Here is a 12,015-nt window from a genome sequence, read left to right as displayed (position 1 = left end):
CACTGCAGTGGGTCCTGCCCACAGAGGGGACAGCAGGGTCCCCACAGTGTCCCTGGAGGCCCTTCCCCTGACAAACCAGGTTGTCCTACTGCATCCCCTCCATGCAAAGGGCTCCCCATGGCCCCGCACCTACAGAGCCCTGCTTCCCGACCCTCTGCACACTCAGTAAGTCGGGGTTGGTGAGGGGGGCCAAGTGGAGGGGGAGATAGAATTCTTCTTGGCAGTTTAAAGAGTTTTGGCATTTTCACGAGGGTGCATGTAATATTTAAATTACTTCCCCGCAGCACGCCCTCATGCCTGCCTTGGCTTCCCCAGGTGAATTTGTAGGCGCTGAAATGGTCTAATTTCCCGCACAAGCCATGTCAAATATAATTTGGGTGCAAAGTTGGTAATTATACGTAACATCAGTCTGATGTTAAAAACACTGAAAAATTTAGCAAGAAGACACTACTGGAAAGACGTAAGTCTGAGGCCCAGCCAGAAAAAGGCAGGCCCGGGCCCTGCAGAAGCCAAAGTCTTTAATTAATGATAGCATGTTTTCAGAGACTCAAAGGACGCGGGTCCCCAACTGTCTGAAACTCCTTTGTCTTCCAATTACCAGCATCTGGGGAGAGGGAGGCAGAGAGGAAGTCGAAGGGGGGCACCCAGATCCTGGCGGGAAGCTGCTGAGGTCTGGACAGCGGCTGTGGCACCTGAAGACCAAGGTCCTGCCGTCAGGTGACCCACCGTGTTCTTCTGTCACCAGAGACCAAGCCCACACACAGGGCCAGCGGGAGGAGGGGCTTGTCCCCCCCAACCCCTGACTCTCTGGGTGAATCATGGGGAGGGGGTGAGGTTGCCGAGCAGATCTGCCAGTCTTAGAGGGTCTGGAGACAACGCCTGTCCCCTTCCTGATTTACCTGGACCTTTTTCTTTTCTTTTCATGTGGACCATTTAAAAGTCTTCACTGAATTCGTTACAGTATCACTTCTGTTTTACATTGTGTTTTTTTGGCTGCGAGGCACATGGAATCTTAGCTCCCTGACTCAGTAGGATTGAACCTGCATACTCTGCATCAGAAGAAGTCTTGATCACTGGAGTGCCAGGGAAGTCCCTCTTCCCTTTTCAAACAATTCAACCAACTCTTTCTGTGAGGACAGGGGCCACATCTTGTTTGCTCAGCTGTGTCCCTGGATCTAGCACATAGTATGTGCTCAATAAATATTTGTTACCTGAATGTTCTGTGAAACAAGCTCAAATTGCTTCTCACTCTAACTCTATGTGGACCAAGAGGGACCCCAGCACAGGAGACATTCGAGAAGCTAAAAGGACAGATGCTGAGTCTGGATTTGGTTGGTGATTCCACACTTATAAGCACTATAATCTTGAAACAATTGCCAAAACTGTGCCTCAGTTTCCTCATCTGCATAATGGGCACAGTAATAGATCTGCCTCTGAGGATGACTGTGAACTCTGGGTGAGATTCTTGGAGGCATAAAGTACTCTCAACAGTGCCTGGCAGGTAGCTCTTGTTTTGCTAAGAGAGGCGAGGGAGGTGTGGCTTTGTAGAATGGCTCTTCAGAAGGGGTTTCCAAAGGCTGTGTAAAGACAAGGAGAGAAGGGGTGGCCAGCATGGCACAGGAACCTGGAGTGAACTTGATTTCCAGTGGACAGTTCAGAAAAGTTTCTGCCATTAGTGACATGACAAGAATACCTTCTTGACTCCTTAGGAAATCTTTAATAAAATGTCATCCGTCTCTTGATACATGATATGGAGTTGTGTCTGTTTGGGCTATATGGCCTCCAGGTGAGCAAAGACCTGAGCATCTCCTGTGAGAGGTGACTACGTTCAGAGTGGGTACTGTTACTTATTTATTCGACTGTGCTGGGTCTTAGTTGCGACATAGAGATCTGCGGTCTTCATAGCGGCCTGTGGGATCTTTAGTTTTAGCGTGCAAACCCATACGTGGGATTTTAGTTTCCCCATCAGGAATCGAACACAGGCCCCCTGCATCGGGAGCTGAAGTCTTAGCCACTGGACCACCACCAAGTCCCCTCTTACTGTTATTAATGGTTTATGATGTGAAAGCAGGGCTCAGAGAGATTAAGTAGTGGGCCTGTACTTCACACTTTGGTGTGGTGGGTTTGTCTTCCCACTGTCCACTTTTAACCCTCTGTGCTCCATTAAACATACCAGAAGATTCTGCCAAATAATAACAAAAGCCAGAGCTGACATGAAGCACTTTACTGAGAGTCAGATATCCTGGTTTACCCCACTTCATCCTAACTGCCCTCGGAGGCAGGCACCACTGGTATCTCAGTCTTAGAGATGAGGAGGCTGTGGCTCTGAGGGGTTGAATTGCTCCAGGTCACAGGACGTGGGACGTGGAAAGAAATCCAGGCTGACCCCAGAGGAGCCCTGCCCTCAGAAGGAACCATCTCCTCAAACGCTGCCCTTATCCTGCATGAATGCCCCAGCTACACCTTCTACAAACTGGTCCTAGGCCCTGCACATTGGAATCATCTGGGGACCTTTAAAACCACTGATGCCCAAGTTTGAAGTGGCCTGGGTTGTGTCTGGGCAACAGGATTTTTATAAACTCCCAGGTTGTCCTAACACTGAGGACCTTCCTCCTGTTTCAGCTAAATCTTCCTGAGCTCCTTCAACTGTAACATGCACATGAATCACCTGGTTGTTGCTCGGTCACTAAGTTATGTCCTGTTCTTTGCAACGCCACGGACTGCAGCATGTCAGGTTTCCCTGTCCTTCACCATCTCCCGAAGCTGGCTCAAACTCGTGTCCATTGAGTTGGGGATGCCGTCCAACCATCTTCATCCTCTGTTGTCCCCTTCTCCTCCTGCCATCAATCTTTCCCAGCATCGGGATCTTTTCTAATGAGAAGGCTCTTTGCATCAGGTGGCCCAAGTATTGGCGCTCCAGCTTCAGCATCAGTTCTTCCAATGAATATTCAGGCTTTATTTCCTTTAGGATTGACTGGTTTGATCTCTTTGCTATCCAAAGGACTCTCAAGAGTCTTCTCCAGCACCACAATTCAAAAGCATCATTCTTCAGCGCTCAGCCTTCTTTATAGTCCAACTCTCACATTTGTACGTGACTAATGGAATCACCTGGGGATCCTGATAAAACACAGCCTCTGTTGAAGATGTCTCTGGGTTGAGGCCTGGGATTCTGCATTTCTAACAAGCTGAGGCTTCTCCTCTGAGGATCACTCCTCAGAGGCTACTCCTCTGAGCTTTGAGTATAAAAGCTCCATACTAACAACTCTTAAATATGCCTGTATATTCTAATCATCTGTAGAGTTTGAAGAAGTTTGAATGCCTGGGTCCCAACCCAGAGATTCTGGTATCATTGAAAAGGAAGACTAGCAACTGGGTGGGGTTGGGGGTGTGCTTTGAAAAAATACCAATGCCTAGGCCACATCCTCGGCCAATTAAATCAGAGTCTCTGGCATGGCACTTGGGCACCTGCATTTTTTAAAGCATTCAGGTGATTCTGACAAATAGCCAGTCTTGAGGACTAAAGCTTTGGGCTGCATCTCACATAGTGTTTGAAAAGTGAAAGTGTTAGTCGCTCACTTTTGAAAAGTGAAAGTGTTAGTTGTTCAGTCGTGTCTGATTCTTTGTGATCCCATGAAGTATAGTCTGCCAGGCTCTTCTGTTCATGGAATGCTCCAGGCAAGAATACTGGAATGGGTAGCCATTCCCTTCTCCAAGGATCTTCTAGACCCAAGGATCAAACCCAGGTCTCCTGCAATAAATTCTTTATTGTCTGAGCCACCAGTTGCCAGATCCTATCGAACTTAGGCTTCTTCAGAGTTTTGCATTCATCGAGTCTGAGGTAGGACCCAGGAGTCAACACTCTTAATGCCCTTCCCAGGGGATCCTGGTGTAGGTGGACCTCAGACTCCTTCATCTTCCCCATCCTCAGCCCCTGCCCAGCTGATCCCTCTGCACAGCATCCCACCTCAGCCCACAAGAAGTATTCCCTGGGCTAGTGGGACCCCACTCCTTAGGACTCCGGGACCCCCCCCCCCCCCGCTAACAAGGAGAGATGATAAAGCCACAGAGGGAGACCAGAGGTGAGGCTGAAGAGGGGCTGGTCCAGGCTGCAGCCCTCTGTCACACTTCTGTGGCTGACCAGCGCTCAGAGGTCAGCTTCATCCTGTGACAGGCAAGGAAGGAGGACTCCTGGCTTCTGAGGAAGGCAGGGGTGGGGCAGAGACTGGAAAACCAGACAGGAGGATTCCTGTCTAGCCAATTCCTCCACCTGGCTCCCTGCACCACCCACCTGGGCAAGTCAGGACAACACCCCCACCCCATGCCTCTATTCCTGTATTTCTCAAATAAAGAGAATAATCTTACCCCACCCCACTGTGTATGTGTGATTGTGTGTGTTTTCTTTTTAAAGTAGTAAGTGCTCAAGGCAATGAATTCAAACAGATCAGAAGCATGTGAAGTGAGGAGTCTCTTTTGGAGGAAGCACTATTAATAGACTCTTGTGTGTTTCCAGACAATTTCTGTGCATGTACAAGCAAACCTCTGTATGCATCTTCTAAAAAACAAGATCGTATATGTTGTTGCAATTTGTTTTTTGCACCTAGCAATATTTTATAGGTACCTTTCCTTGGAAATCCATAAGATTCAGCTCATTCTATTTGAAGGTTGCTTAATATTCCACAGTACTGATATACCTTTGTTTATTCAGCCATTCTTCTATTGGTGGACATTGAGGCCATTTTAACTTTTTTGACTACAATAGATGATGATGCAACAGACATCACTATATGAGTGCCTCTGAATACTTCTACAAGTGTGTCCCCAGCACATTCCTGGGAGTAATGTTAAGGTTCACTCAACTTTCTCTCTCATTTTAACAGAGACTGAAAAGCTCAAGTTTGCAAAACCCATGGATCTTTAATGAGAAGAGACAAGTTGATAACAAACAGTAACTCTGTCTAGAAGTGGACAAGACTGCTATGGGTTTCACAACAGTAGGATTTCACATAGACACTATTTAACATCTCCCTTATTTCCATCATAACTGGCAGCACTAATACTATTGTCAAGTCACCGCTGCCAGCAGCACCACCAGACCATTGACACCAATGCCATGAGCAAAACCGCCATGACCATCATTTCCACATCAGCCTGTGTTCTCAGTTGCAGACAACAGAACCTACTCTGATTTAACTGGAAAGGTATTATTAAAGGGTAGTAGACAAACATCTCAATGTAAAATCCAAAACTATGAAACACCTAGAAAAAAAATAAGAAAAATTCTTTAAGACCTTGGGTTAGGCAAGGATTCCTTAAGATAAAAGCACAGATAGATCATAAAAGAAGAAAATTGATGAATCTAACTTCACCAAAATTTAAAATGTCTGCTTTTGACAACACTGTGATGAAGATGAAAAGACAAGCTACAGACTGGGAGAAAATATTTGCAAAATGCATATCTCACAAAAGACTGGTAACCAGATAGACAAGCAACACTAAAAACTCAAAAATAAGTAAAGAGACAATCCAATAAAAATATGAGCTTAAGATCTGCATAGACACTTTACCAAAGAAGGTATTTGGGTATAATGTGCTCAGCATCAGTAGTCATTAGGGAAATGAAAATTAATACCATAATGAGATATCACTGCATACTTATTTGAACCGTTCCAATTTTTAAAACTGACAGTACAAAATGCTAGCAAGGATGCAGACCAGCTAGAATTCTCATACATTGCTGGTGGTAATGCAGAATGATGCACCCTCTTTGAAAACCTGTTAGGCAGTTTCTTGTACAGTTGAACATATATTTAACACATGGCTCACCAATCCCACTCCTAGGTATTTACCAAAGAGAAATTGAGATATACGTCCTCGTCAGAAAAAAAGCATGGCATGTGAATGTTTATAGAAGCTTTATTCATACCAAAAATTGGAAACAACCCAAATGTCCATCAGCAGATGGATGGATAACCAAATTATGGTACATCCATTCAGTACCATATGCAACAATAAAATTTGTAACATAATTGTTACATAGTAACAACATAGTTGTTACAATATTGTTACTATGCAACAATAAAAGGGAACAAGTTACTGACATATGCAATGACCTGGAGACTCTCAAAAGCCATATGCTAAGTTAAGGAAGCCAGACTCAACAGGCTACATATTGTATAATTCAATTTATATGACATTCTAGAAAAGGCAAAACTATAGCAACAGAAAGCAAAGAGGAACTAAAACAGCCTCTTGATGAAAGTGAAAGAGGAAAGTGAAAAAACTGACTTAAAACTCAACATTCAAAAAACTAAGATCATGGCATCCAGTCCCATCACTTAATGGCAAAAAGATTGGGGAAACAATCGAAACAGTAACAGATTTTATTTTCTTGGGCTCCAAAATCACTGCAGATGGTGACTGCAGCCATGAAATTAAAAAATGCTTGCTCCTTGGAAGAAAAACTATGACAAACATAGACAGCATATTAAAAAGCAGAGACATTACTTTGCTGACAAAGGTCCATCTAGTCAAAGCTATGGTTTTTCCAGTAGTCATATATACATCTCTCTTTGGTATATACTTAGGTGGCCGAAGGCACAGCAACCCACTCCAGTGTTCTTGCCTGGAGAATCTCCATGGACAGAGAAACCTGGCTGGCTACATTTCATAGGATCGCAAAGAGTCGGACATGACTGAGGCGACTTAGCACACATGCATAAACCTAGGCATGGAATTGCTGGGTCATATGGTAATTCTATGTTTAACTTTTTGAGGGACCACCAAATTGTTTTCCACAGTGGTTGTACCACTTTATATTCCCACCCACAATGTACAGATTCCTATTTCTCCATATCCTCATCAATATGTATTATTTTGCCTCCCCCCCATTTTTTACTATAACCATTTTAATGAGTATGAACTGGTATTTCACTGGGATTTAATTTGCATTTTCTTAGTGACAAATGGCGGAAAAGGCAATGGCAACCCACTCCAGTACTCTTGCCTGGAAAATCCCATGGACAGAGGAGCCTGGTGGGCTGCAGTCCATGGGTTTACTAAGGGTCGGACACGACTGAGCAACTTCCTTTTCACTTTTCACTTTCATGCATTGGAGAAGGAAATGGCAACCCACTTCAGCGTTCTTGCCTGGAGAATCCCAGGGATGGGGAGCCTGGTAGGCTGCCATCTCTGGGGTCGCACAGAGTCAGACACGACAGAAACGATTTAGCAGCAGCAGTGACAAATGGTATTGAATATCTTTTCATATGCTCATTGGCCATGTTTCTTTGAAGAAACATCTACTCAATTCTTTACCCACTTTAAATTGGATTGTATGTCTTTTTGTTGTGGAGTTGTAAGAATTCTTTAGATAGTCTGGATATTACACCCTTATCAGATACATGCTTTGCAAATATTTTCTCCCATTCCATAGGTTGTCTTTTCATATTCTTGATAATTCCCTTTAATGTACCAAAGTTTTTAATTTGGTGGAATCCAACACATCTATATTTTTATTTACTGCTTGCATTTTCAGTATCAAATCAGAGATTCTGTTGCCAAATCTGAAATCATGAAGAAGTACTCCTGTGTTTCTTATAATAGTGTTACCGTTTAGCTCTTATATTTAGGTCACTGATCCATTTCGAGTTAATTTTCGTACAAGGAGAGAGGTAAGTGTCCAAATTCATTATTTTACATGTGGTTATCCAGTTGTCCCAGAACTACTTGGTTTTGGTTTTTTTCTGGCGAGGAGGTAGGGGAAGGTGGAGGTGCAGTAGCACTTCATGGGGCGGCATGCAGGATCGTAGTTCCTGGACCAGGATTGGCACTCACTCTCCCTGCAGTGGACCTGCAGAGTCTCAACTGCTGGAAAACCAATCAAGTCCCAGACCTGGAACTACTTGTTGAAGAGACTGGTCTTTCTCCAGTTAAATGGTCTGGGCACCCTAGCAGAAAATCAATTGCTCATAGATGTCCAGTTTATTTCTGAACTGTCAATTCTATCCCATTTGTTTATATATGTATCCTTATGTCACTGTTTTTATTACTTTCACTTGTAGTAACTTTTAAAATTGAGAAGCATGATCCCTTCATATGGTCTGAATTGCCCCCCCCCCTTCACATGTTGAAGTTCTAAGCTCTAGTACCTCAGGATGCAGCTGTATTTGGAATAGTTACTAGAGAGGTAATCAAATTGATATGAGGTCATTAATGTTAGATGCTCAGTTGTGTCTTACTCTTTGTGATCCCATGGACAGTAGCCTGCCAGGCTCCTCTCCGTGGAGTTCTCTAGGCAAGAATACTGGAACGAGTTACCATTCCCTTCTCCAGGGTATCTTCCCAACCCAGGGATCAAACCCAGGTCTTCCACACTGCAGTCGGATTCTTTACCATCTGAACCACAGGGAAGCCAGGCAGACCCTAATCTAATATAGTTGGTGTCTCTACACAAAAAGGAAATTTGGACATGGACATGCACAAAGGGCCCCTTCAAGGATCACAGCCTTGTGAAGGGGCTTGCATAACTCAGTGAAGCTCTGAGCCATGCCGTGCAGGGCCACCCAAGACAGATGGGTCATAGTGGAGAGTTCTGACAAAATATGGTCCACTGGAGGAGGGAATGACAAACCACTCCAGTATTCTTGGTGCGAGAAACCCATGAATAGCATGAAAAGGCAAAAAGATATGACACCGGAAGATGAGCCCCCCCAGGTTGGAAGGTGTCCAATATGCTCCTGGAAAAAAATTGGAGGACAATTACTAACAGCTCCAGAAAGAAAGAAGCAGCTGGGCCAAAGAGAAAATGATGCTCAGTTGTGGATGTATCTGGTGGTGAAAATAAAGTCCGATGCTATAAAGAAAAATATTGCATAAGAACTTGGAATGTTAGGTTCATGAATCAAGATAAATTGCCAAGCAAGAGATGGCAAGAGTGAACATTGATATCTTAGGAAGCAGTGAACTAAAGTGGATGGGAATGGGTGAATTTAATTCAGATGACCCTTATATCTACTGCTGTGGGCAAGAATCTCTTAGAAGAAATGCAGAAGCCCTCATAGCCAACAAAAGAGTCTGAAATATAGTACTTGCATGCAATCTCAAAAATGACAGAACGACCTTGGTCGTTTCCAAGACAAACCATTCAACATCACAGTATTCCTGTGTATGCCACAGTATGCCACAATCACTGGTGCTGAAGAGGCTGAAGTTGAATGGTTCCATGAAGACCTACAAGACCTTCTAAAACTAACACCAAGAAAAGATTTCCTTTTCATCATAAGGGACTGGAATGCAAAAGTTGGAAGTCAAGAGATACCTGGAGTAACAGGCAAGTTTGGCCTTGGAGTACAACATGAAGCAGGGCAAACGTTAATAGAGTTTTGTCAAGAGAATACACTGGTCACAGCAAAAACCTTTTCCAACAACACAGGAGAAAACTCTACACATGGGTATCACCAAATAATCAATAATGACATCAGATTAATTGCATTCTTAGGAGCCGAAGATGGAGAAGCTCCAAACATTCAGCAAAACAAGACCTGGAGCTGACTGTGGCTCAGCTCGTGAGCCACTTGGTGCAAAATTCAGGCTTAAATTAAAGAAAGTAGGGAAAACCACTAGGCCATTTAGTATGACCTAAATCAAATCTCTTATGATTACAGAGTAGAGGAGATAAATAGATTCAAAGGACTAGATCTGGTAGACAGAATGCCTGAAGAGCTATGGGCAGAGGTTCGTAACATTGTACAGGAGGCAGTGATCAAAACCACCACTGCAAGAAAGCAGAAAGAAATGCAAGAAGGCAAAGCAGTTGTCTAAGGAGGCTTTACAAATAGCTGAGGAAAGAAGAGAAGCAAAAAGCAAGGGAGAAAGGGAAAGATATATCCAACTGAATGCAGAGTTTCAGAGACTAGCAAGAAGAGATAAGAAGGCCTTCTTAAAAAAGCAGAGGAAAACAATAGAATGGGGAGGACTAGAGATCTCTTCTAGAAAATTAGAGATTTCAAGGGAATATGTCATGCAAGGATGGGCAGGATAAAGTACAGAATTGGTATGGACCTGACAGAAATAGAAGAGATTAAGAAGAGGTGGCAAGGATACACAGGAGAACTATACCAAAAACGGTATCAATGACTAGGATAACCATAATGGTATTTTCACTCACTCAGAGTCAGACGTCCTTGAATGTGAAGTCAAGTGGACCTTAGGAAGCATTGCTACAAACAAAGCTAGTGGAGATGATGGAATTCCAAGTGAGCTATTTAAAATCCTTAAAGATGATGCTGTGAAAATGCCACACTCAGTGTTAGCAAATTTGGAAAACTCAGCAGTGGCCACAGAACTGGAAAAGGTCAGTTTTCATTCCAATTCAATTCAATTCCAACTCAAACTATCCTACAATTGCACTCATTTCCCAGGCTAGCAAGGTTATGCTCAAAATCCTTCAAGACAGGCTGAAGCAGTATGTGAACCGAGAACTTCTACATGTACAAGGTGGGTTTAGAAAAGGCAGAGGAACAAGAGATTAAATTGCCAACACTCATCGTATCACAGAGAAAGCAAGGGAATTTCAGAAAAACATTTACTTCTGCTTCACTGACTATGCTAAAGCCTTTGACGGTGCAGATCACAACAAACTGTGGAAAATTCTTAAAGAGATGGGAGTACCAGGCTTACCTGTATCCTGAGAAACCTGTAGGTGGGTTAAGAAGCAACAGTTATATTGCTTATATGAAAGAACTGACTGGTTCAAAATTGGGAAAGGAGTATGACAAGGTTACATATTGTCACCCTATTTATTTAACTTATATGCAGAGCACATCATGCAAAATGTCAGGTTGGATGAAGCACAAGCTGGAATCAAGACTGCTGGGAGAAGTACCAACAACCTCAGATATACAGATGATATCACTCAAATGGCAGAAAGCAAAGAGGAACTGAAGAACCTCTTGATAAAGGCGAAAGAAAACAGTGAAAAAGCTGGCTTAAAACTCAACATTCAAAAAACTAAGATTATGGCATCTGGTCCCATCGCTGTATGGCAAATAGAAGGGAAAAAAGTGGAAACAATGACAGATTTTATTTTCTTGGGCTTCAAAATCACTGCAGATGGGGACTGCAGCCATGAAATTAAAAGACACTTGCTTCTTGGACGGAAAACCATGACAAACCTAGACAGTGTATTAAAAAGCAGAGACATCACCTTGCCGACAAAGGTCCATATAGTCAAAGCTATGGTTTTTCCTGTAGTCATGTATGGATGTGAGAGTTGGACCATAAAGAAGGCTGAACGCTGAAGAACTGATGCTTTCAAATTGTGGTGCCAGAGGAGACTCTTCAGAGTCCCCAGGACAGCAAGGAGATCAAACCAGTCAATCCTAAAGGAAATCAACCCTGAATATTCACTGGAAAGACTGATGCTGAAGCTGAAGTTCCAATACTTTGGCTACCTGATGCAAAGAGCCAACTCATTGGAAAAGACCCTGATGCTGGGAAAGATTGAAGGCAAAGGAGAAGAGGGCAGCAGAGGATGAGCTGGTTGGATGGCATCGCCGACTCAATGGACATGAGTTTGAGCAAACTCCAGGAGATAGTGAAGGACAGGGAAGCCTGGTGTGCTGCAGTCCATGGGGTCACAAAGAGTCAGACAATACTAAGCAACTGAACAACACCAACCATGCACAGAGGGAAGACCATGTGAAGACGAAGGAGAAGGCCACATACAGGCCAATGAGAGAGACCTCAGGAGAAACCAAACCTGCCTGACACCTTCCTCACTTCTAGCCTCCAAAATTGTGAGAAACTACATTTCCATTGTCTAACCCACCCATTCCGTGGCACTCTGTTATGGCAGCCCTAGCAAACTATTACACTCCTCCAATTTCATTTTTCTTTTTCAATATTGTTTCGGCTATTTGGGGACCCATGCAATTCCGTACGAATTTAAAGGTCAGCTTTTCAATTTTACCCAAAAAAGAGGCCTTTGGAGTTTTGATAAGATCACACTAAATTTGT

The sequence above is a fragment of the Bos javanicus genome, chromosome 16, assembly GCF_032452875.1.
Source record: "Bos javanicus breed banteng chromosome 16, ARS-OSU_banteng_1.0, whole genome shotgun sequence".
NCBI lineage: Eukaryota > Metazoa > Chordata > Mammalia > Artiodactyla > Bovidae > Bos > Bos javanicus.
The sequence above is the reverse complement of the archived record's forward strand: the minus strand, read 5'-3'. Positions refer to the sequence as shown.